This window comes from Varroa jacobsoni, unplaced genomic scaffold (genome assembly GCF_002532875.2).
Source record: "Varroa jacobsoni isolate VJ856 unplaced genomic scaffold, vjacob_1.0 scaffold_1424, whole genome shotgun sequence".
Lineage (NCBI taxonomy): Eukaryota > Metazoa > Arthropoda > Arachnida > Mesostigmata > Varroidae > Varroa > Varroa jacobsoni.
Window position 1 is genome coordinate 170,739 of NW_019214326.1, and position 23,159 is coordinate 193,897.

At 39.0% G+C, this 23,159-nt stretch overlaps 1 long non-coding RNA gene across 1 annotated transcript; it reads right to left on the reverse strand.

The window, feature by feature from the left end:
* Positions 1-18,512: 18,512 nt before the first annotated feature.
* Positions 18,513-22,777, reverse strand: LOC111269927 (uncharacterized). Its single transcript, XR_002685998.2, has 2 exons — positions 21,976-22,777; positions 18,513-21,228 (listed from the first exon to the last, which is right to left on the reverse strand). It is a non-coding gene; the product is annotated as an uncharacterized LOC111269927 (long non-coding RNA).
* Between the last annotated feature and the right edge of the window lie 382 nt (positions 22,778-23,159).

Sequence of the window (23,159 nt, forward strand, 5' to 3'; positions counted from 1 at the left end):
GTTCCCGCTTTTGATATAAGACAGCATTAAAAAAATGTTCCTCCATCTTCGACCTTCCAAATGGAACCACTCGTCCATGGTAGGGATTTTCAAAGCACTCAAAAAATATAACAAAATGTAGCGTATTAGATAAATCTCAATAAAAGCACCCATAAAGTAGTGTCCCACTTGACCAAGATAAAGCCCATCGGGTTAATCATAAGCAGCCCCTTGTCACTGCTGTAGAATAACAAATACAAAATAAAATAAGAATCACTGTTTCCGGTTAACAGACAAGCAGGGGCACTGGTGAAACTGATGACAGAACTAACCTTAACGACTATTTAAATCTACGTTATTAATGACAATGGATATTGGGGTTGGTATTAGTCGACAGGAGACTAAGAAATTCAAAGTTGGGCAAAAATACAAGTATTGAGATATGTTTTGACTAAAAACAATGCACAAGCCGAAATAAACAGTGGGAAATTTGTTGCCTTTTAGAGGATACGTAAGGGTATACAAACTTTTATGATCATTATTTCTAAATATAGTAATGATTTAAATTAAATCACCGCGGGTGATGGCCCGGTCGGCAACGTATTTGGGCATTAAATTTGAGATATAGGTAGGGTTGCGAGTTCGAAGTCTGGGGTAGATGCAATTCATTTTCTCCTAAGAGAGAGTGGCGTGTGGTGGAATACCTAATGTTGGTGGCGGACGTAAAACCTGAAACCATTGCTGTTTTATAACTATAATATTTAACGATGTTTAGTCAATGCTGTGCAAACATTCAATTCATGAATGAACCTAAAAGGTGGTATAGAATGTTTCCCTTACTAAAGGCATATAAGAAAAAAATAAAAAAGCACAGATACCTGATGCCGGCTTGTTTAACCTCAACTGGCGTTTAGGTAAGTTAGAACTACTTTTTACGTAGACAGTTCTTCCTTATATGCTCAAGATATACAGGATAGGTTTTCAAAAACCTATTCTATTTGAAGAGTAGCACAACTTCCCAATATGGCCTTTTACTAAGGCTAAATTATTTGTTTCCAAATCTGAAATGGTCCACGTCAAAGTCAAGCATAAAATGTTAACGACAAGCCAAAAACGATGAGAGCTTACTTTTGAAAAGGTTTAGAAAAAAATTAGTGCGGTATGCATACTGTATACATAGTTCAGAGGACATAAATAATGCTGTCAGTATCATAAAAGCTTGATATTTATATGATATTTGTTACTGTACTGCATAAAACGGAGTAAATCTAAAATTCGATTGATTTACGAGTGTTCCTCGATTCACAGCCAAATTAATCCGGATGACAGAACTATCGTTATTTTTGTAAATCTGAGTCATTAAATGCAACGATAAACAATTTTGTATAAACACTGTTTTTACCTGGATACAGTTTCGTGTATAAGCGTATTTTATCGGAATACGAAATTTTTATTTTCCATTGTACACTCTTATCGGTTGACACACACAGCTGATAAAATCGACGTTCAGTTTCGTACCGAATTTTGTATGGGAAAAGTTATCTCTTCTAAAGATTACGGAACGACATAAAATGCGCGTTTCTTACCCCCTTACTTGTTGGCTGGTGGCCCCATCAGCGCGTATTTTTCAATTCTGTTTTCTTGTGTCGGAAAAAAAATGCTCTACATTCAACAGTACTGCTTGCTCATCAGTCTCGAAAGCCATAAATCATGCCGGTGTCAGCGTATCACCGAGTTGTCCTGGCAGATTTAAGATAGTCCTTTCATACGACAATAATTGTCTCAGACAAATGTTAGATGTATATTGGTATAATTGGAGCCGATTTGAAAATGCTACAGATTCAACCCGTAAATATTTGCGCACTGATCAAACATGATATCCTCTAAATAAGGAATTTACCTTTATATATAACTTTACAAAGTAAAGTTGGCTCGCGCTAGCGACCGTGAAAACTTGGTAAAGGTCAGCCTAAGGTTATCAGACGTTCATATTGATAGGAAATGTTTATGCTCACTAACAAAAATAGCAAAATAAATTAATTAATTAAGAGACCTGTGAGAAAAATCTAAAAACCGTTTTCAATAAAGATATAAATAGAAAGAAAAGAAATAAATAAAAATGGTATAAGAACCGCATTAAAAAAATGTAAGACTATACATTTTTGTTGATGTTTACTTAAGACAATATTCTATGTTAAACTAGCCGACATCAGATTCAGATTTTTTCGAAAAATGCTTTTTATACTTGTTGTATAAATATGGAATAGTAAAATTCTCAGATATATGATTTCGATACAAGGCGATCCACCAAACAAACGGCAACACACAACAATGTAGTTCACTCTGCTTCGTTGGCGAAATCTTGTCCAAAAAACAGCGGCATACTTTACAGCCGTGTCCTCCTTATTTTGCGAATATTAAGGGGCACACACCGTTTATGTATAAGAATACATGCGTGACTATGCCAATATTTTACTATAGACGAATACATATGGGTTATTTTGCCCCTAACAGGGTTGTATGGACCCAATATTTAGAGCAGTTACGTCGAAAATAAAGTCTAAGAAAATATTCTTTCAGACTTCGTTGTCACGATTCAGAGATCATCAGATTAAGTAAAAGAGGACTAGACTGCAAAAGTGTATCTTTGGTTAGTCCTTGTTTATGTCGAACTACGGTAGAATCCGCTTTAATTGAAGCCAATCACATATCAGGAAACGAAAAAGGAGTGGCGCTTTACACAAGTTTCCGCTGATCAGACACACCCCAATCTGTAAACTATCGAAACGTCATAGATGAGGACCGATTTCTGCTTCGCCATAAATAATCTAGCAAACGATACAAATTTTTCATATTATTTAGTGCACCCGGTGTCGACATTATGTATGCGGGACGATTCACTTCCGTGCTTTTTCTAATTACTTGTTTGTGTATTCTGTTCTATCCCAGTTATACCAACACTTGATAAGCTAATCCTTGGGGCCAAATAAAATGTGCTTTTGAAAACATAGGCTCAATAAAATGGCATAGTATCATTTTATACCTGCCGAAAAAGAGGGCTGCGATTAAACAGAGCGTGTAAAGTATGCCGTAAACTCTAATAAATATCGTGTAATGGCGTATAATCCACTTCCCTACTCTCAGCTTGTGGAACACTCTATAGAAGCAAAGAAAACGCTCGGCGAAGCACGAATAGCCCTTATTTGGAGGACGGCCGACTTAGTGAAAACAGAACATGTCAATTTCTCAATGAAGATGCGTTTAACGGTAACCATTTCAACACCACAAGGTACAGACGACATACCCGTTTATATGCTTGACATCATCGTTGGCTTTGAGTGTCCGTTCGTGTTTAATTGGTCTGTCTGGCAAGCCTATTTCGGGCCCAGGTTAGCTGCAGTCTGGGTACATAGATGATGGCAATCAATCATTGCTATGACAGATAAAGACTACTTAAAAAAAAAAGGTTTTTGTGGTGAACCGCTCTTCATATTAAAACGATTTGCTTTCCAAAGAACGGTGTTGCAAACGCTACAAACACTTTGCGTCATTTAACTATAGTGAAGTGAAAGAAAATCTGACCGTAAGCCATATATCGATTCCAGGTGGACGCCTGCTGAATCAGATCGCCGACAGCCTTTCCAAGCGACCTCGTTACAACAAAACGAGTACGGCAGAGGGGATTCGTAGCCTGGGTTCACGAAGAGATTCTCCCATGGGATACTTTTGCTGGACCTGGGCTAAAGGATCTTACAAATTCACCGACTGACTATTATTCGCGTACAACAGTCGCTGTTAGGGACGTACCTTATCGTTTGAATTACTGCTTTAAGCAAAGCCGTCAATCGATATATCTGAATTATCTGGAGGACGCACTGCATTTGCCTAAACGGGATCATTCTATTGTGGCCTATTTTCTTCTGGAACTGGAAATTCACAGCAATTCATTCTGGCCAAGGCTGGCGTACTGATGCAGACATCGCTGAACGCCGCAATGCTCTTCACGATTCAGAATCGATACTGAATCATATAATCGGGTTTCTGCCAGCTCATCATGGTTTTCGTACAAATTCGTTCAGAGAAGCCCATCAAGAAGCTGCTGAAAACAAACTTGCATTTAGCGCCCTGCTCAACGAGTTCGTTCTTTTGCAGGTCGATATTTTGAGAATTTCAAAAATCAAGAGAGAACGATTGGCGATTGCGCTTGGTATTCGCGAAATTCTTCAAAATCTAACGAGTCCTCTCAATAAGGCACATCAGATCCCTTCGAGTCTCGATACAGCCCTATAAGTCAGCGAATCCTTTCGTCAAGAGTTTTTCGCGAGGCAGAAACTCTTTTCGTACAGCTCCGAGCCTGACAACGAGTCTTACGTATATAAACTATATATTAGGCAATACGTCCTGAGTATTAGTGAGGGACAATGAACAGGACCTCCGAAGCAGATAATAACAACCTATTCGCTTCGGTTATTACGCTAAGTTCACGATATGGATAAATCAATCCTCTTGCTACCATATTAAACAACATAATTTAATTTTTAACTAATCATTTCAAAGGACGGTAAAAATTATTATTGGGAGGACACTGCTTCAGGTTGATGGTAAGATTATAATTTGCTCCCTTACCTTAATATATAATCTATTAATATACATATTTAATAATATATATAAAAATATATAGTTTATATAATTGTAGGGCCACTACAAACAGAATGCAATATGTTTTCAGTATAAGACAAACATGAAAGACGTAAGAGGCAATACGTGATCCTTTTTCAAAAAACATTTTTGTTTGAAAGAGAAAATTCGAATAAAACAAATAGTGATAAATAATAATAAAACAAAATAAATTGTGTTCATTTCTATTGCACTGATTTCTTACGAAATTAAGTAAGAATTCGAACAGAAAATATTATCCACGGTTTAGGCTCTGCGTCCTGCAGAGTAGACGTTTTCATATTATACGTGTTAACTGAGATTATTATTATAGGGATAATCTAATAGATAGATATAAAATCAATTTCTTCGACTGGAGAAAAACTGTAGGCAAAATAATCATATTCTAGGCATATGAACGTTTTTCATATCTCGACAAGGACTTCAAGATTCAGTATTTAAGGCTCTGCTGCTTTCACAAAAGGCCGATAAAAATGTATTCACCGTAAAACTTTTACTGTAACTGTAAGCTTAATAAGCACTAAATATAAGCCAACAACTACCTCTGTTCTTTCTTACTGACAAAATGAATTAGTGAAACAAATTGAAACTTAAAATTTAGAAAATCTAGTTGGACAAATTATGCGGACAGTTTTCCTAAACATGAAAAGAGAGTGCAAAGTTGGCCTATTCTGTTTGTAGATTGTGTAGTTGGTTCACTTTTGCAAACGATGCCTTTTCAATCATAGTCTTGATTATTCAAACTTTAAGATGTTCCGTCTTTATTTGGTGGGCCTAAACATATTGTTCCTTTGGTTTACCTGTAAGTACAATAATGCTTTTCTGTTCTATTCTATCATTTGGCCTCTCAGACACCTGACGGTCGTAGTAATGCTTGCACTTATATGTACTGTTGATATGAACTTCTGTATAACTATGGCGTCGACAAGCAAGGTCCTTCGACAACCGTCAAGATTTTCAACAAATATTAATGTAAAAATGTCAATCTATCTCAAATAATTCATTTTTTGTGAAAAACTGGCTAGAATGAAGGCTTTATTTAGATTGCTTATAAAAGTTTGATGTTGCCCCAAATTTCTACAAGCGTTTATATAGCACAATTCGTAACCGGCTAGTTTTCATTAGTGTTTTGTGGTGGCATCGTGGGTGAAGTCATTGCACACCCTTTTCACAGGCTCTGACAGCCTTAAGAGCACATTTTTTTTTTGTATAGCTGAAAACCTGAAGGGACGAGACATGACAATAATAGAGAAAGAAACTGCCGGAAGGTTTGCGTCACATCAGCTGATTGTAGGACATGTGCTTAAATTTATATTGTTTTCAAAATTCTATCTAAAACTTTGAACCGGTGCATAAACGAGACAAGATATCAATTTTAGATATCTTGAATTTCGGCAACAATGCGAGAACCAACTATCGATTCGAGTTATTTAGATGTCTATTACTCATCGCAAACCGTTTAGTATGGCCATATTATGCAGTTCCTTCCACATTTGGGTAAAGCACAAGCCTAGCAATGCATATTGATATCTTTACCCGAAAACCATGTTGTTTGTACGCTTCCTTAAATCTAGAGATTTCTTTGAACATTTTAGTCTTTCGCCCGCTACTCGCCTCTCGAACAACAAATTTAACTAATTTCGCATAGGGGATCTATTCAAGTATTTTTGAAATATTCGCAACTTGGCAAAAAAAAAATCCAATTTGTATTTGACTCGAAATAATTTGAAATACACGAATACTAATAGGCATTTATCTCTTGAAATTATGATTGGATTATGATTATGATTAAATCTATGGAGAGGTTTTATGGATCATGTGAAATAAAGTTAGTCCACTAAATAAACTCAAAGGAAAGGCCGAGATGTCAAAACAGCTACATAGCAAATGGATCAGCAGAAGCTTTTTGAGCCTATTGGCAACGAATATTATCAAACTTCTACTGCTGGAGCTCGCCTTTTCTGAAATAAAATTACGAAATTTAAGTGAGTAAGCACCATTAAAAAAATCTGTCAAAAAATTACGTAAATTATCTAAAGATTCAGCCGGACACCTCCAAATTATGTGTCCTACGCTCTATGCAATCTGCCACTCTTTTTCTGTTCATTCGTTTCGTTGTAATCGTCAATCGGTATGTGCACACTTTCGTTTAATTGGTTCACGATGTCCACATTGGATAACTGCGTTAGTGATGGACACGCCTGGTCCATGAGATCTGAGACAATATGATGGCTAGTCTTGCGCGAATCAGGTTCGAAATCAGGCGCCATAAAATGTTTCCATTTCAAATTTTAACGCTCAAAAAAAGAAACATGCGCGTTGCTTAGTAAAAAAGCATTTGAATTTAGCCGAAATTCGGAACAGGTCGCATTGCAGGTATGTTCTTAAAGATTTTTATATAGCTAAACTGTTGCTTTGATGCCCTCTTCCAAATCGGAATGTCTTTCTTTTATTTTTATTTTTTTTATTTAAGGATATGGGATATATTTTCGCAATTTACGCATATCACAGCTCTTTTCAGTTTCTCCCTTCCTTTCAGTAGAACACTATTCGCCTATTCCAAAGTCTATATTTAGATATAAGTAGCAAAATGTATAGTCAAACGCAAACCTTAAATTCATTTTTTTACCTCTCCTTCCTATCCCGGCAAGTTAAACGTTATTTTACTCTTTCTACACGGTAAGCCCTTATTGAATTTTCAGTTCGAGCGTGCCGGCATAATGATATCACGTTTCGGTGAATTTTTCTGGGCCAACATTTATTACAACCCTTTTCCTAAACGCGAATTACATGTTCCCCTGGAGAAGCTCAAGCAACTGCTTTGTACAAGTCAGAACACTGCAAATCTTCAACAAAAACCGCTATGAATCACCGAGAAACGATCGTATTCCCGGTAGCACGGAAAGACAAAGAAAGAGACAGTCACGCGCATCAGCCAAAGGATCGTGGAGCTGTTCCAAGCTTCGACGTCTAAGAGCTTTCACCATTATTTTTCTATCGAGCTATAATTAGGTTACGCTATAATGTAACACGTGACAAAGTCAGGCAATGTATGTACACATATACAGAGAGGCGCGTTCAAATTCAGACGTACTTCGGTGGGCTGCTTGTCGCAGTAGGCACGCGTTCATTCGCTGCCCGTAGTACTAGCAAAAATGCACTTCTTTTAATAACAATCATGGCGAAAAATAATGCATCGTTTTTAAAATTTGAGCGAAGATCAGTTAAGACGTAGCGTATCTTCGCGACACTAATCCCTCACCGAGAATATAATATAGCCCGTAGGCTACAAAGCTTTGACTGATGGCTGGTCCAGTAAGGTGATGGTTCAGCTTCTCAGTCGAATTAATGTGAATTTTATAAACGCCTATGGAAATTCTTAGTTTCTATTCTGTCGCGCAAATAATTGCCCTATACATGCAAGGGCTATAAAAATTATCCTATTGATAATGACAATAACAAAAAAAAAATTCATAAAAGATGACGATATGAGAAAAATTATTAGTTTTGTTAAATTGCCACGTTACGTTAACGTCTTATATCGCAAGCTGAAAACATTTTTAAAGCCTTTTTTAGGCGAGGCGAGGTGGGCTGTACTTTAATTTTGTCCCTGCTCACCAAATGGCAGCACTCACGCAGGGTGAACCCTACTTACATGTTATTTTTATATTATTTTCTTTTTTGTTGTTTACTACTCGAAAAAAGTAACAATTGGCTATTCCATGCATAAACAGCTAGGCCAGACAGGCTTGATGTACATCGATCCTCAATTCTTAATTCCAAGGTATGCTAATGCAATGAAGTTCTCCAAATATGAATTATATCAGTACCTTTTAAGTGTTTTATTTCATCTACATAATTTTTTATACATACAATCACATGCTTGAGCGTGATTACCTATTTTATTAATCGTGTATCTAAACCAATCACTAGTGCTGCTTTGTTAACCGATACTATTGCAGAAGACATCATGCTATGTGCTACCAATAAATCGAAATTTCAACTGAATTAGTGTTTACATCTTTTTTTTTTGATGATCACGATCAGAGCTATCAACTTTCAACTTAGTGTTAAAGTAATTACTGATCTACTAAAATAATCAGACCCATAACGATTAAGGCGGAGGCCACTCATATTCTGCACTGAGCAAGGTTACCGAGATCGATAAGGGTATACAAAATGGCCAATTCGGAATAACTGCGGAGCTAAAAACAACCACCACCGCTATTTATACAATGTTTATTATACTTCAAAGCCAGATTTGGCAAAGCTACCCGAATCACTTGAAATCATTTTTTTCCTGGACTATAACGCTCTTGCCTGGATCCAGTTGAACCCCAAAGAAAATTATCTATGATGCCCGACTATGAATTTTTCGTTCACAAGAACAATTAGGTAGGGTTAACCTCAGTACTTATTATGGACTCCGCCGTCTAAGCCTGCTGTCGACTAAGCACAATCTGCCAACCAAGAAGGAGATCATTTTCACTTGCCATATAGTCCTCCAACCAAAATTTGTCCGCCTCATGTTCAAAAAAAGAAAGCTAGAAAAAAAAATCTCATCAGGTAACAAACACGTCGTTCCACCTCTCTTCTTTCCAACAGGACCTATGAATTGGCTGAAATGAACGGCTATGACGAAGAAGGCCTTATGCAATTAGAGCATATTTAAAGAAAAGTCAAAGTGGAACACAGTTTATATCATCGACAAAAGTTCTATAATATATATACACATATACAAATATGATTTTTGTCTATTGAGGAATATATATGTACGCAGAGAATATACTTTAACGGAATACCCTAGTTGGAAACATCCACTCGGTGTTAATCGCTGAGAGAAAATTGTTCATCTAGAACATGGAACGTATCTAGAACAATTGAACGGTTTTTGTTGACTCTAAAATATCCCAGACGATACGTACACATACGATTCCGTATTACTAGTATCTTCGTTGGTAAAAATACTATAAATAGCGTTGTTTATTTCTAACCGCAAACAGAGTACCCCTTGTGGATGTACCGCTAACCAGCTTTGTGCGGATCCCCTTTATATAGCCGCCCATTCGATTTACTCAAATATACTTCTACACACAAGCATGCATGCGAATTCGTACCACTATTTATATACGTCGTGTACAGCGTTTTTTTTTTGCCGTACTTAACTTCTTTGTACTCCGTCACTCTGCTGTAGACGCTTGCGCATGAAGCGAAGTATCTTGCGTTAGAGAAAAAAAAGCATACATTATGTGGCGGGGCCGGGTGGGCGAACGAACAAAGAAAAGATAAACGTAAGGAAAACACAAAAATTGCTAAGAACCCACGGTGGAAGAGACGGTCACTCTTCGTATGAATATTCATATAACGCAGCTAAGAAATAAATAGCCGAACAATTTCTCATCTGTCCAGCGACTCGGCGTGAGCTGGTTGTATAGCTGACTTCGTCTTGTTTCCTCGTTGACCTCGCGCTCGTAGTTCTGATGGCTACCGCCACAAAGGCCCTGAATTTCTCATATTCGTCGTAGTCCGACTGTCACCGACTGTACAGAGAACAACGAGGCTACATTATCATACTGTTCTTCTTCTCCGCCACGTCAGTAGAAAACCTTCCAATCTATCAACAATACGCAGTAGAGGTCAAAATAAGAGAATAAGTAAACTATCCTTTCACAATTATGGTTCGCCGTGCAGTCGGCGGGTGAGGGGCAAGAGAAGCAATAACGTTAACAGAACGGTTAATTGAGGTCACCCTGGTCCCTTCTAGACCCAGATCCGCTTTGGCAGAATGAGGGTTTCTGACGGTTTGAAAAGGAGACAAGATATAAAAAATACGCGTTTACCAAGAATACCTTCTGTGCAATCAACCGTAGACCATTGCAAATCCTTTTTCACCTATGCTATCCTTTCTCCCCCATTACCGCTCCCACGCATTTTCACTTACATCTCTGCCCAATACACCGCAAGCACAGAATAGGCGGTCCCCAGCCTTTTTTCATGCCCCCTGCCACACCGCCATTGCCGCCGCTGCACCAACACTAATGTGCACTTTCCGACACCATCACAGTAGCACTTTCCGAATATATCTACATGTAAAATGGAATAGCAATATGAAGAACTAACGGGTGCTCGTGCGGAGCCCAAGTCTGGCGTAGGCTGGACGTATGCCAATCGCAGCAACGATGACTGCAGTAGACAGCCAGGGCATTAATGGCAAATTGCAATATCTATGGGCTGTTTCTTTTTACATCGAGAAGCGTGTAGCCCCCTCCTCTTTTCTCTTTCAACCCACGTTTCCACTTCTTGTTCATACTCAAAAGGCAAAAGCGGCGATGTTGGAAGGGCACCGGAAATGCGTCAGTCGCGCCACAGAATTCCAAATATAAGCACCGCTAGCTACTGGTCCAAGCTGGCCACTGTGCCGAGAGCTAAGTAGGTACGAAGACATTAGCCATAAAGCTTTGGGGTGCGGTCACAAGCAGCTTCGTGTCGCTGGCCTGATGGCGGACGCCAGCGTACTTGGCAAGCCCGCCTAGTCAACTTCTTCGGGAGAATGTAAAATATTCTTTTTGAGCATAGCATATCAGATTGAGGTAATGGAATTAAAGCCGGCATGGCGTAGCGCCTCTGCTGTGGTAATTCTGCTACTGCTAGAGCTTCACTGCCACTTCAGGGGTCGTAATTAGGGGCTTGTTGACAAGGGCGCCAGCAGTATTTCAGGGCGGCCATGATAATGGTTGTTTACTAATCGCTTGTACCGTACGAAACGAATGCTTGCCTTCAGTGGTCATCTTGCTCGCTGAAATTGTTTTAGTACCGTGGCGATATTATTCCTGACCCTGCTGTATGTTCACAGTGATTCCTGCGTCGTGCCCTGCTTACGTATCGTATGTCCCATCATGCTTATGCAGTGATCGTCGACCAGGATCAATGATGATACGCAGTTCTGGTAAATCTTTCGTATATTTTTTGGTTCTTGTTAGATGCTGAACACTCATTGAAAGTACCCAATCCGAATTGAACGATAGGTAGGACCCATGATAGACTTCGAAGACCGCCACGCTACGTCGGAGGCTTAAATACATACATACTCAAACGTACTGCCGAAGGGAGTGCTGCTGGTCGCTGGGGTACACGGACAGAAGAAAAACGGGAATGACTAACTAAAGAAAAACTCTGGCACTCTCAATCTATTTTTCCTGAATCGTCTGATGAAATATAGTACTCGATGCAAAACTCGAGATATTTAGATATAGTTTTATCTTGCATTGTAAGCACTTGAAAGAATCGTTGAATACTATAATAGGTAGTGACGGACTATTTTTTGTGAATATGAAATGCTGCAAAAGTTGTGAATTGTAGATCCACTCGATGGAAACAGTCGGACAAAAGGCGACCCAGTTTAAAGGTTTTGTTTACGATCGGCACTGGTTAAGCACGCGACTACGGAGTGCGAACTTAACGTAAACTGTGTGAACGTAATGCCATTATGTATGACCAGTAATGTATGTTTTCGTGTTATCTTAAATGCAATTCCAGCCATTGAACAGCGTTGCAGTAAAACTTTTCTAAGAAATACAGGATCTGAGTTTCTTTCGATATATCGTAGTGCTATATATATATATATATAGTCGGTAGACATAGTGATCTTAGAATTATTACTGATGTCATCACCGTAGTGTTATTAATTGATGTAATTATTTAAACAGATGAAACATTATCTTAAGCGAACGACCCAAATGTTAGTCGACAATATGCTGTCTCAGTTTGTTTTTTCTGTAAGTGTCGACGAAAATACAACTATGGTTAGCGCTAGCGTACGTATTTGTATTCTCATTATTAATATTTTCGACTTTGTTAATTGAAGACTGACACTACGCAATCGGCTATGTACAGGCAGCTCTGCAACGAGCTTCGTAGAAGTTGGAAACCCTTCAGAGCACACGCGTCCGCCTTTGTGTCTTTCATATGACGTACTCTGCATATCTATACGTTCTATTCGGGGCTGACTCGTTAAAAAGGTAGAATGGCAGCAGTAGTAGCAGAAGATCACGCTCGGCGCTGACGTTTACCATGCCTGAATAGCTGATGCTAAGCGAGCATGTTCACTGCAAGATGGATGGCTCGCTGACGTGCAGCTTACGTGACCAGTGCTAACTCTACGTGCGACACGTGCACGGAAGCTTGCCGAGCCGTCGACTTTATTAAACTGCAATCCGACGAATAATATTGCGCGTCCTGACAATAAGGTTGTGAATGGAAGAAGGTTTCACGACGTGGCAAAGCCATTATGTGCAGTGACCCAATGAGCTGACGCGCACTTTTTTTGACAGAAGTGTATACTCCACAGGCAGTCACAAGCATATATTAGCAGCGCTTAGCTGAACCTCCTGATGAAACGGTTCGAGGTCGAAGAAAGACTCGGAAATCCTTATATAACATGTCAATACGTCAAACGAAACGTGACCGCTTTGATTTGCAAGTTGAGTTTCGCAATTTAAAATCTTCTACAATCGCACGCTATAGGTCATCACACTCAAATAGAACGGGCCAAAGACGTCCTCTAGTTATTGCCAATCCTCCATTATGTTGTAGGGCCGTGGCCGGGTGAAGAATGTATTTTCTAACCATTTAGAGTTGAAATTTAGACGTGCAGTCTACAAACTAACCTAAACTATTTCGGTAAAAAAACACATGCTCTTCTATAGATACTTGTGGTTAGGTGGGTCTACGTTAAACACAACGCGTAACAATTGCCAATAAACAAGAGCGCAACATCCTTGTGCGGTGATACAAAGTGATATTATTGCTCTGCCGTATTCGATACGCTATTACCTAAGAAAACAAGATTAGTTCTATCAATAATGTCGGAAGCAAAATACGGTCAGGATCGGCCGTGCAGCCTCCTGCGGCCGTCTCCAAGGAGATTCGATGAAAATGCTTGCGCTATACGGTAACTTGCATACTATATATGCGCGATAAGTATATAGTTACGACTTCGTTTCGTAAAGAAATGTATGTTTGTCTAAAACTTGAAAAATGTTCGGTACCCGTTTAGATTGTTAGATGCCTACGCATCTACATACGCCACACAGACATAACGAACTTGAATGATACGTACCACTAATAGGCGATATCTTGTTACAGTGCTTAATATCTAGTATATACGGCCAGCATTGGGAAAGGTTAAAATCCTAGAGCCAACGTTCGAAGTGGTGTCGCAGTAAAAGAAAATATTGTTGATACGGTGACTAGTTTACAAGAACATTCTATGTGCATTGTAGTACTATAGCAATAAAACATGTGGAAAGTGCTTCAATCCGCGTGGATTCAAAATAAAGTACCATTTGACAAATTGCCTTTGTAAGGGCCTTAGCTATCGCAAATCGTTGAACGATATTCGCACGCTGTTTACATGCATCTTATCATGGCATAACTAATGTATATACGCTATCAAAAAACGTTCAAATTCAATAGGGAAGAGCAGCAAAAGAGACCATATGAGGTTACACAGATATTTGTAGTTCACAGAGTTTGGCTGGTAGCATCATCATTCTAGCAGGAAGACTTAGCGTATTGACTCAGGTTCACAGGGCCTTAATTTACCAATGTCATAGGCTTGCAAACACATACAAATATGTAAAAAGCGTCGTTAAGCTCTCACCTTGTCAACTTTAGTTATACATACGGTCCAGAGATGTACCTGCGTATAACGCTCTCCCTGAATTCACTCCACAGCATAGCTCTTTATAACGATTATTCGTTAATAAAAAAAAATGTAGCATAACTGGTGCCTACCCGATAATATTCTGTAATTTAACATTAACCCATTCAATAGAAAAAAATTAAATTAAAAATGCATATAACCATGAAAAAAAACTAACAAAGTAATATATTTTCTGAGGTTAAAATTTATCACAGTTACGTCACCTTTCATCGTAAACAAAAGCGAAACGTACTAAATGGCAAAAGGCATTAACCTTCAACCCCAACCACTGAACATTCAATATCTCTCCGAGGAGAACAGTTGTTTGTCCGGTGAAATAATTGATATGGACTATGCCGACCTAATAGAGGCAACAAGAACGCTTTAAGGGTTAGGCAAAAGTGCAATGACAGTTCTTACCAAGACAGATTGTCCCGTAATAGCTCCCGCTACAGAACAGCAAGGAGACACCGCAGTTAAATGGTCGTGTAAAGAAAAATGTAGACAAGACACGCAACCCGCAAAACGACTGGCTAAAGGCTATAGACTGTTTGTCCTGAACTAGAACGGTCACAACCGCACAGTTACACGGACTAGAACAATGAAACAATGAACAGCGTAACTCAGCAGAACGAATTTATAATGCAGATGAATAATTGCGAAATGTGGAAACTCCTACGACGTATATCTAATAAAAGCACTAGGATAAATGCTAAGTATGCCTTAATCAGGAGACGAGCCACGTCACAACAAAAGACCTGCAGACAAACCAGCTTGTGTACCGTAAAATATGTACAACGCGAAAGCACAGTGTTGTATATTGAGCGTTTCTGTGTGGAACATGGACAGCGCGCAATGTGGCGCTACTGCATTTGAAAAGGATCCTGACTTATAAGAGAAGGTTCCACATGCACCTTATGACCTCATTAAGTAAAGCATTCTATATCGAAGTATTAGCAACCTCGAGAGTAGACAAACTCCTATAGCACCTGTCTATATACAGAGACGTTGGGCTATTACTATCGGTTATTACTACCTAAATATAAATCATTCAGTTAAACTGCAGGAGACATTTTGCCTACGGAGATAAGTGAATTGTGGTATACCCGTGCAGCCGCAAGGGTACTAAACCTTCGCGCAGATACGACAGAAAAACGCCTTACTTATGTACTGTAGACCATTGGCAATACAATTCTCTTCGTCTATGTTTCATATGACGGCCTAATAAGAAGATGATTTTAACCCACTCTGTCAAATATAGAAAAATAGGTCAGTGTGCTTTCGTTATCGAACAGTTACCACAGTTGTGAAGGGACCGTTGTATACTGAGAACGTCTGATGTCTTACTAAAATTTTTACGCATGCTTTTCGAATACAATTAACGAAAAAAAAATTGCTATAGAATAGAGGACGACCACTGATTATTTCAAATAGATAGATCGATTCCACCCGTACGCAAATTTCTATCCCTAACAGCGCCCCGTCTGAAATTCGGGAACTTAAGACTACCGACATCGCTACCTTTGCCGCGGCCGCCGGCTGCAGGATTGACTAATCCATGATTGAGCCAAAGCTTAGAGTTTGCAAACGTACGCAGGGACCTGACTGGACGATCTGGCCCGACACTGGAAGCGCAAACACAGTGTTCTAATTGACCCAATGCTATATGATTTTTATACTTCGTTGTATCAGAACGAGACATGAAAGACAATTTAAATGCAGGACCAACATTATATCGACTCCGACGAATCGTCAGCAGCGTTTCCGTGCCTTCTAATTACATACAGTAAAAATACTATTGCATTTCTTACGGCAGACAATACAGAACAAAAAGAAAACAACATACTCTGCAACGAGGCTGCACGATTTAGATATAAAGGAGAACAAACAAACAAAGATTTATAGCAAAAACTATGCACCCTAAAGTATTATTACACGTGTCTTTTTCTCAATAACCACAATGAGTGGATATCAGCATTCAAGTCTATTGCTAGGCCCTAGAATTGTTATTACTGAACCGTGAGCAATATTTCACAAAATGTTTGTTTATTGTTACGCCGAGCAGACCATGTAAAACCCAGTAGACAAGGTAACATGATATTCGCGAAAGCCTGACAACTCAAACACGGCGCCTAACGGGCGGGAGTGCGATGCATCTGTGAACGCATTGATGGCCGCTATAACCCATAAACTGCTCCCTTAAGGGCCTTTTGAAGCACATGCTAAATGGGGGAAATGGAAAAGCGAGCCTGGCCTTTTCGCAAAAGTTAGATTATGTTGCCTGATGCTACCCGTGGCGTTGGGGTGCGAGCTCGTTGGTAAGTTTGGCTAAGTAGAAATCGCCGCAACTATTCAAACGCTCAGAATGTAACGTGACGCGATACGGTGAGCGCGGATTCATAAAACAAGGAAGTCGTAGTAACTCAATACAGCCATAATCCACCAAATGTTTGTTGGAGACATAACTTTAATGCGAAAAAGCAGTTTAAAAACAGCTGTTACGCACCAAAAGTATTTGCTCGGCTTAACATCATATCATTTTGCATCATCACATATATATATATATATATAATGAGCTTACATTATAAGATATGTAGTTACTTAGGTGATTGAATATTCTGTCGCGTTGCTTGTGCGACGCTCAGATCAGAACTTTAGTTGAACGAAATAAATAAAAACGCACTTTTATGTTGTCCCACAAGCTTATGTACAGGCCCACACTGTAAACCTCTCTTACATTCTAACAAAATTTCTGCGCTCGCTACCACACAGAATTTGGAACAAGTTATAGTTGAATGCGTGAGGGTCACGCAGATTTTGGAATCACGACAATATTTTTGCCACCGCTCTCAATCTCTCATTACGGCCCTGGTTTCCCATTAGAACGTGTGCCACCGCCGCTATGGCTTCGATTCATTGTTGCTCATGGTTTTCCATGCAAAAGAGTGCAGCGATATTTGTCTAGAACGCATTATTCTGCTAGTGAGTGAGTTTGCATGAAGAATTTAGGCTTATTCCAACATAACGTTAAGTGAAGAGGCTCTTCCTTTAAGCATCATCAACATGATCCAAGTGCCTTAATAGCAAATAAGATAGGTACGGCCGGGAAGCCGGACAGGAGCTTTCCATCGGATTCGCCAAAGACACGAACCCTGCCGGCCAGACCGTTCTCAACCCACTATGGTCTTCCACGGTCATCCCTAAATTACGCCGTTACCAATTTCGATAAACTTGCATAATTTGGTTTTCGAACCCATATATCAGTTTGAACAGGTAATATATATGCGGTATCGACGGATCAAAAGGTGACACGTTAAGCTAACTACGCTGGAATGCCACTAATGTTAACATGGGAAAAAACGCTAAATCGAGATGATGACCAAAGGTGTGATACACTCAGCTTGAGAATATGGTGCTAAGTTCGCATTACGTAATTAGACCTGGAAGTCTGGCAGCGCAAATAAACGACCAATAATCAACGCGGCCTCTTTCGCGCTCTTTCCATTCGGATTGCTAGCGATGACTCACGAAGCTGTATTTCACAGATCTTCATGAATCACCTGCAAATTTTTTTAGCGTTGCTTTGTAAAGAAATTAGATTTTTTATTATACTTCGTTGACTATAGATAAGCCTTTTTCAGATATAAGATTGCCTGATGCGAATATTCGAGTCCAGGGTTGTTTATGGTGAAAAATGAATTATTTTTCAAGTTATTAAACAAACTTCATCATTATATGATTTCGTTGAAAGCTTCGTAGCTGTTGCTGCTATGTGCTATGGCTGAATTTTCATTTGTTTAAAGCTTTTATCTTTTTAAAGCTTACTTTAAGCGTTCCTAGCCCATAAGAATAAGAAATAAGAAGCCCTTCGTAAAGCCCATAGTTCTTGGAAAGAACTATCGTCTTTAAAAACTTGATTTAGTTAACTGTGCACAACCGTTTTTACGACTATCTTCTAAGACCTCTATCTTCGTAAACATAGTTCTTTATTCAAGCCACTTATTGTGGAAAAATTTGACCATATTTCACAGTGAGTGCTGACGATATTATTCGGCAGAAAATTTTCTAGCTAATGGAAATCTAAGATACTTCACAGCGTCAACCTTTGTAACAGCCGGATCCTAAATAGGCCTAGTTAATGACTAGACGAGCGAACCCTTCATCAACGTCTTCATTTATTACAGCTCGTATATATTGATCCGTGAGGCCGCCTACCGCTACAGAAAACAATATGAGAGGCCTGCACGATGGTGCCAGAGATAGCCCAAACGATGAAGCATCACAAAATAGAAACGTAATAAAGTGGAAGCTCAAATAAGCAATATCAACTAATAATTTTTCTTCTCTGCAACGTAAATGTGGTCGACTATATAAAGCTTCATGCATAACAAATAACAAGCGTAATTAGCGGCCTGAATTCGGTCTCGTCTATTTTTGCAGTCTATAAGCCAATAGACTGAGCCACCTGCGACATCTTCCTTGTCTGGTGAGGGTATTGGGCAGTCGGCCTAACAGGAAAAACTTCGTACAGGTTCACTTCGTAAGACCACGTAAGTCATCATCGCTTGTAACGTATTCGGAGATGATTTCCAAAACGGAAAGCTATTGCTCCTAATCTCAAAGCCCGGCAGATCTAAGCCGGTGATCTAAAGAATAAAGGAAAATTATTCCAAGCACTGTAGTTCTACTGTCGTCATGGCCTTATCGATGTTCTTTCGGAAAGTGGTATCCGGGCCAGTTAGTCAGAAGATAATGAGTTTGTTCTTTTAGCTTCATCACAATGGCTCTCCGTCTTACCAACGTAGCCGAACCAATTGAACCTTCCTAGTCTCACCTACAAAAAATATGCTTTTTTTCTACCGTAAATGATGAGGAATTTTAAAGGTCATGGGAACGCATAAAAGGCTTGGGAAATCATTTTAGAAAACAGGTGGTTACAAATAGTTGTGGCTGCCGAATAGGTTTAGCAGAAATAAAACATGTTTAAGTAGAAAGATGAGTTGGTGTAATAAAGAAAAGGTAAACCTACTCGACTCCGCGGTACCTCCTCTTTAGAAAGTGTCAAACTCAAATATGAAATAGGTGCGAAGAAAAACGCAATTATCTTGCCGTTAATTCACTTCATGTTGTAGATTTGATCCGTGTTGGTTTACTAGTCCCCCGACTAGTTTACTGTCGTTATGACGAAAAAGTTTAAAAATATGTACCGAAATGCGATTTGGGGGGTTAATTGACGCGGTGGTTAAATCGAATCGCGGTCATATTGGGTAAATATGTGCGTCTGAGGTACCATTCCGGTTCCAAATTTTGTACAAATATGGTGTCTAGCTGTACAAAGCTTTTTTGAGAGTCAAAAATTTGGTTTTTCAAAATATGTCGAAAAATAACCCTTAAAGTAGATACCGCTAGCAAACTAAACGTGACATGCATTTACGACAGTTAGCTATAAAGATTAAGTATATTCAGAGAACAATAAGTTTTGAGGTTAAAATATTGTTTGGTGCTCAATATTGATACATTTTTGTTTGCCAAAAGCGAGAACATTGGTGAGATCATTAAAAGACTGATAAAAATGCTGCGAATGAAAGCGGTGAGCGAAATAACAATTAATGACCAATGTAAAAATTCAGAGGTTAACTCAATTTTTACCAAAATCTAAAAACCTACTGTCCGAGCGAATTTATGCCACATTTAAAGTAATATATAGCGTTAAATTAACTATAAAATGAATTCTGATTGGTTTTCTAAATATTATATTATAATGCGTGATCGAAACAAAAATGTACAAGGCTTTCTCCCACTCTTGTACACATACTAGACATGGATGGGCAAGCAAGCGGGAAGCTTGGCTTATTACGAAATGTTTGAAACTGATTGTAAGAACCCCATAAATCCCTCTGTCTAGTAGACATTAGCTTTCTTCTTATACATTATGGTTTTGTTGAGGTAACAGACCCTAAAATCATTTTCATCCCTCCCACACCAGTTGAACATACAGCTGTAGGTATAGTCTAAGCCGATGAAGTATTTTCTGAAAATAATGAATTTTGAATCACATCTACACACGACAGGTGTGATGAGATAGAAGCAACAGTTAAGCAGCTAGAAGTTGTCTATGTGGTTTTTTTTTGTGTTAGTAATGTATAAAAATTCTTAACAAAGAAGAGCTCTTAGTTCGTAGAAGCGCCCTCTGTTACCCGTAAGCATTCTATTAAAACAGATGGTATCCCCCGTGCCGCAGGAAGACCGCAGCAACAGATATTTTTGGCGCCGTTTTCCTTTCTGACCTTCCTCTTCGTTTTTCAGCTATGGTACTTTGAGCTAGTTTGATTCACAAATGCCAATCGATAGCATACAGCATTTGTTTCTTCTACAGCTCTTTTGCTGCTCCCTATGGCTTCCACATCATTCAGAAATATACGACCGCTACTGCTGATAGTAGTGCTTCTTCGTACAATGGAATCACTATCTCTAAAGTGTTGCAACCGAAGCTTCGATGGAGCGAAGACGCTAGAAGACTTCGGAGTGCGGGTCCCGCATAGTGAGTGCCAAAGAATTTGTGAGTGGCAGATTCCAGGGGTCAAGCAGGGCCAATGTTACTTGCGCTTTGCGTGACCTTCTTACTGGCCTATTCCCTCTTTTGAGCTTTCACTCTCTTCCATAACCTTAATGCCTGCCTTTTACTGCCCAAGCAAACAAATCGACTAATGGCGCTAATGAGCGTCGTCTGCATTGCCGCCATTGGCACAGCAGAAGAGCGTGGGAGCCGCAGTGGATGGATTGTTCCGCCGCCGGATTGTCATAATGTGAATAAGTTTATGTCAATCCTATTCCTTGACAAGCAGCTTACTGGCTTAGTTCCGCTGCCCCTGCAATGATCGTTACAGAGTGTGTTAGCTAGTTATTTGATCAGCAAGATCCTGAAAAAGTGGTAAAGTACGACAGTCACGAATAGCCAAATTTCAATTCAGATAGGAGCTCGGGTGAGTCTTGTCGTCCTCAAACCAACATTGTCGCTCTGAGATCATTGAAAACACAATGAGTTTTAATAATAATAATAATACTAATTAACGCAAACATAATAAACACTGTTTAAGAAGGATCGAAAAAATTGAACGACAAATATTTGATAACATGCGTTAAACTATTGGCCAATGGTCCAATCATCTATCCCTAAATATACAGTACGCCCTTATATGTATATACATTGAGTTAAACACTGCAGGATATATTAACGCGACTCGCTAGTAAAATTTAATACAGGATGACATCGTAGGTTACACTGTTGCTGCTGTTGGTAGTATTATAATACTGCTGAAACCCTTAGCCTGAATTTAGCTCGTTTCATAGCAGACAGTGACAACGGAGTACATACATATCGAAGGAAGGAGCCGAAAAAAATTAGTGTATAATATCCGCCAGTTACAGCTTGCATAGTGTGTCAACGTTATTATCTTATCTAGATAATTAGCCATATGAGTGAAATACAGACACCCGTAGAAGTTCCGCTAAACGCAATGTTATATGTTAGAAAACAGCTAGAAAATGGGTTTTTCTACTTTTAAAATCGCCGCATTAGCACAGTATTCGGATAGGAGTTCGTAATCGGACTTTACCTCAAATATAACGCTTCTGGAAAGGACCGGATCATCCTTCTCCCTCCCGATTGACTCCAGTGCGTACTCCAAGTTCTGTGGTCTGCTCATGCTCAAACACCGAAAATATCCCCTTCCGTAACATTTTTGTCCATCGATGGGAAATCATCATCAGTGGCAGACTAAAAGGATCCATTTAAATGGACACCCACGTGCCTCTTCTTAGCATTGCATAAACATAGGTACGACTTTCTTCGCGTCTATTGATCTTGGCGTTGGTTGTTTGCGGTCCAATGAAACTGTAATAATTTTGCGATTGCCTTTACAGTGCGAAAAATCAGTTGTATAGAAAAAAAAAAAAGTTCAGCATAAAGCTCCTGTATCGACGGGATAAAGCTCGAAATTAACTTCTGCAAGCATCTATACTTACGATGCTACACTTGACAATATTAGGATATTATACGCCCGCATTGGAAAAGAGCGAGCTCACCTCAATGTGGATAGCATACATATAAACTGAAAAAAAAAATTGTAAGACGCATTTACGCTTGAATTTGTATGCGATAGATTTGTGCGTTGAGACAACTGATTTGACATCGTACGATGTAGCTTCCAAAGTAACTTTAGTTAACTAGATTTACCCATAGCAAGATCCTACCTCAAGAAATTGGCGGTTTGTATAAGGTTCCGCAAAAAAAAAGAAGTCAACTTTATAAAAATTATCCCATCCAGTACGTAACTTCCAAGTGTATTTTTAAAATGAATAAATTAATCGGAGCAAAAGTTTCGGGAAATTGAAGTGTTCTTAAACTGGAAGTGAGTAACTACAAAGCATAATGCTTTTAGATTTAGAAACTGGCTTTACAGGCAACAAGTTAAATCGTATCGTTCATTTCTAATATCAACAAAAGCAACATGTTGACTTTTCATACGCTAAAGTAACGAAATCAGTCGATACAACTAGTCACTTTAACTGACCACATATAATCCTTTGCTCAGATGTAATAGCATAGCGTCTTAGTATTCTTCCAAAATAATATACTTGGCATAATCCATTCGTAGGACAAAAAAGGATCTGTCGATGTACCAATAATAAGCTACTCTATTATATAGAGTCAGCTTGGTAATACTCGGCCATCAAAGGCAGGGTATTGATTTCTTATAAGCAAACTTAATTTAGTTACCTAAAAAAAGTTGTTTAACCT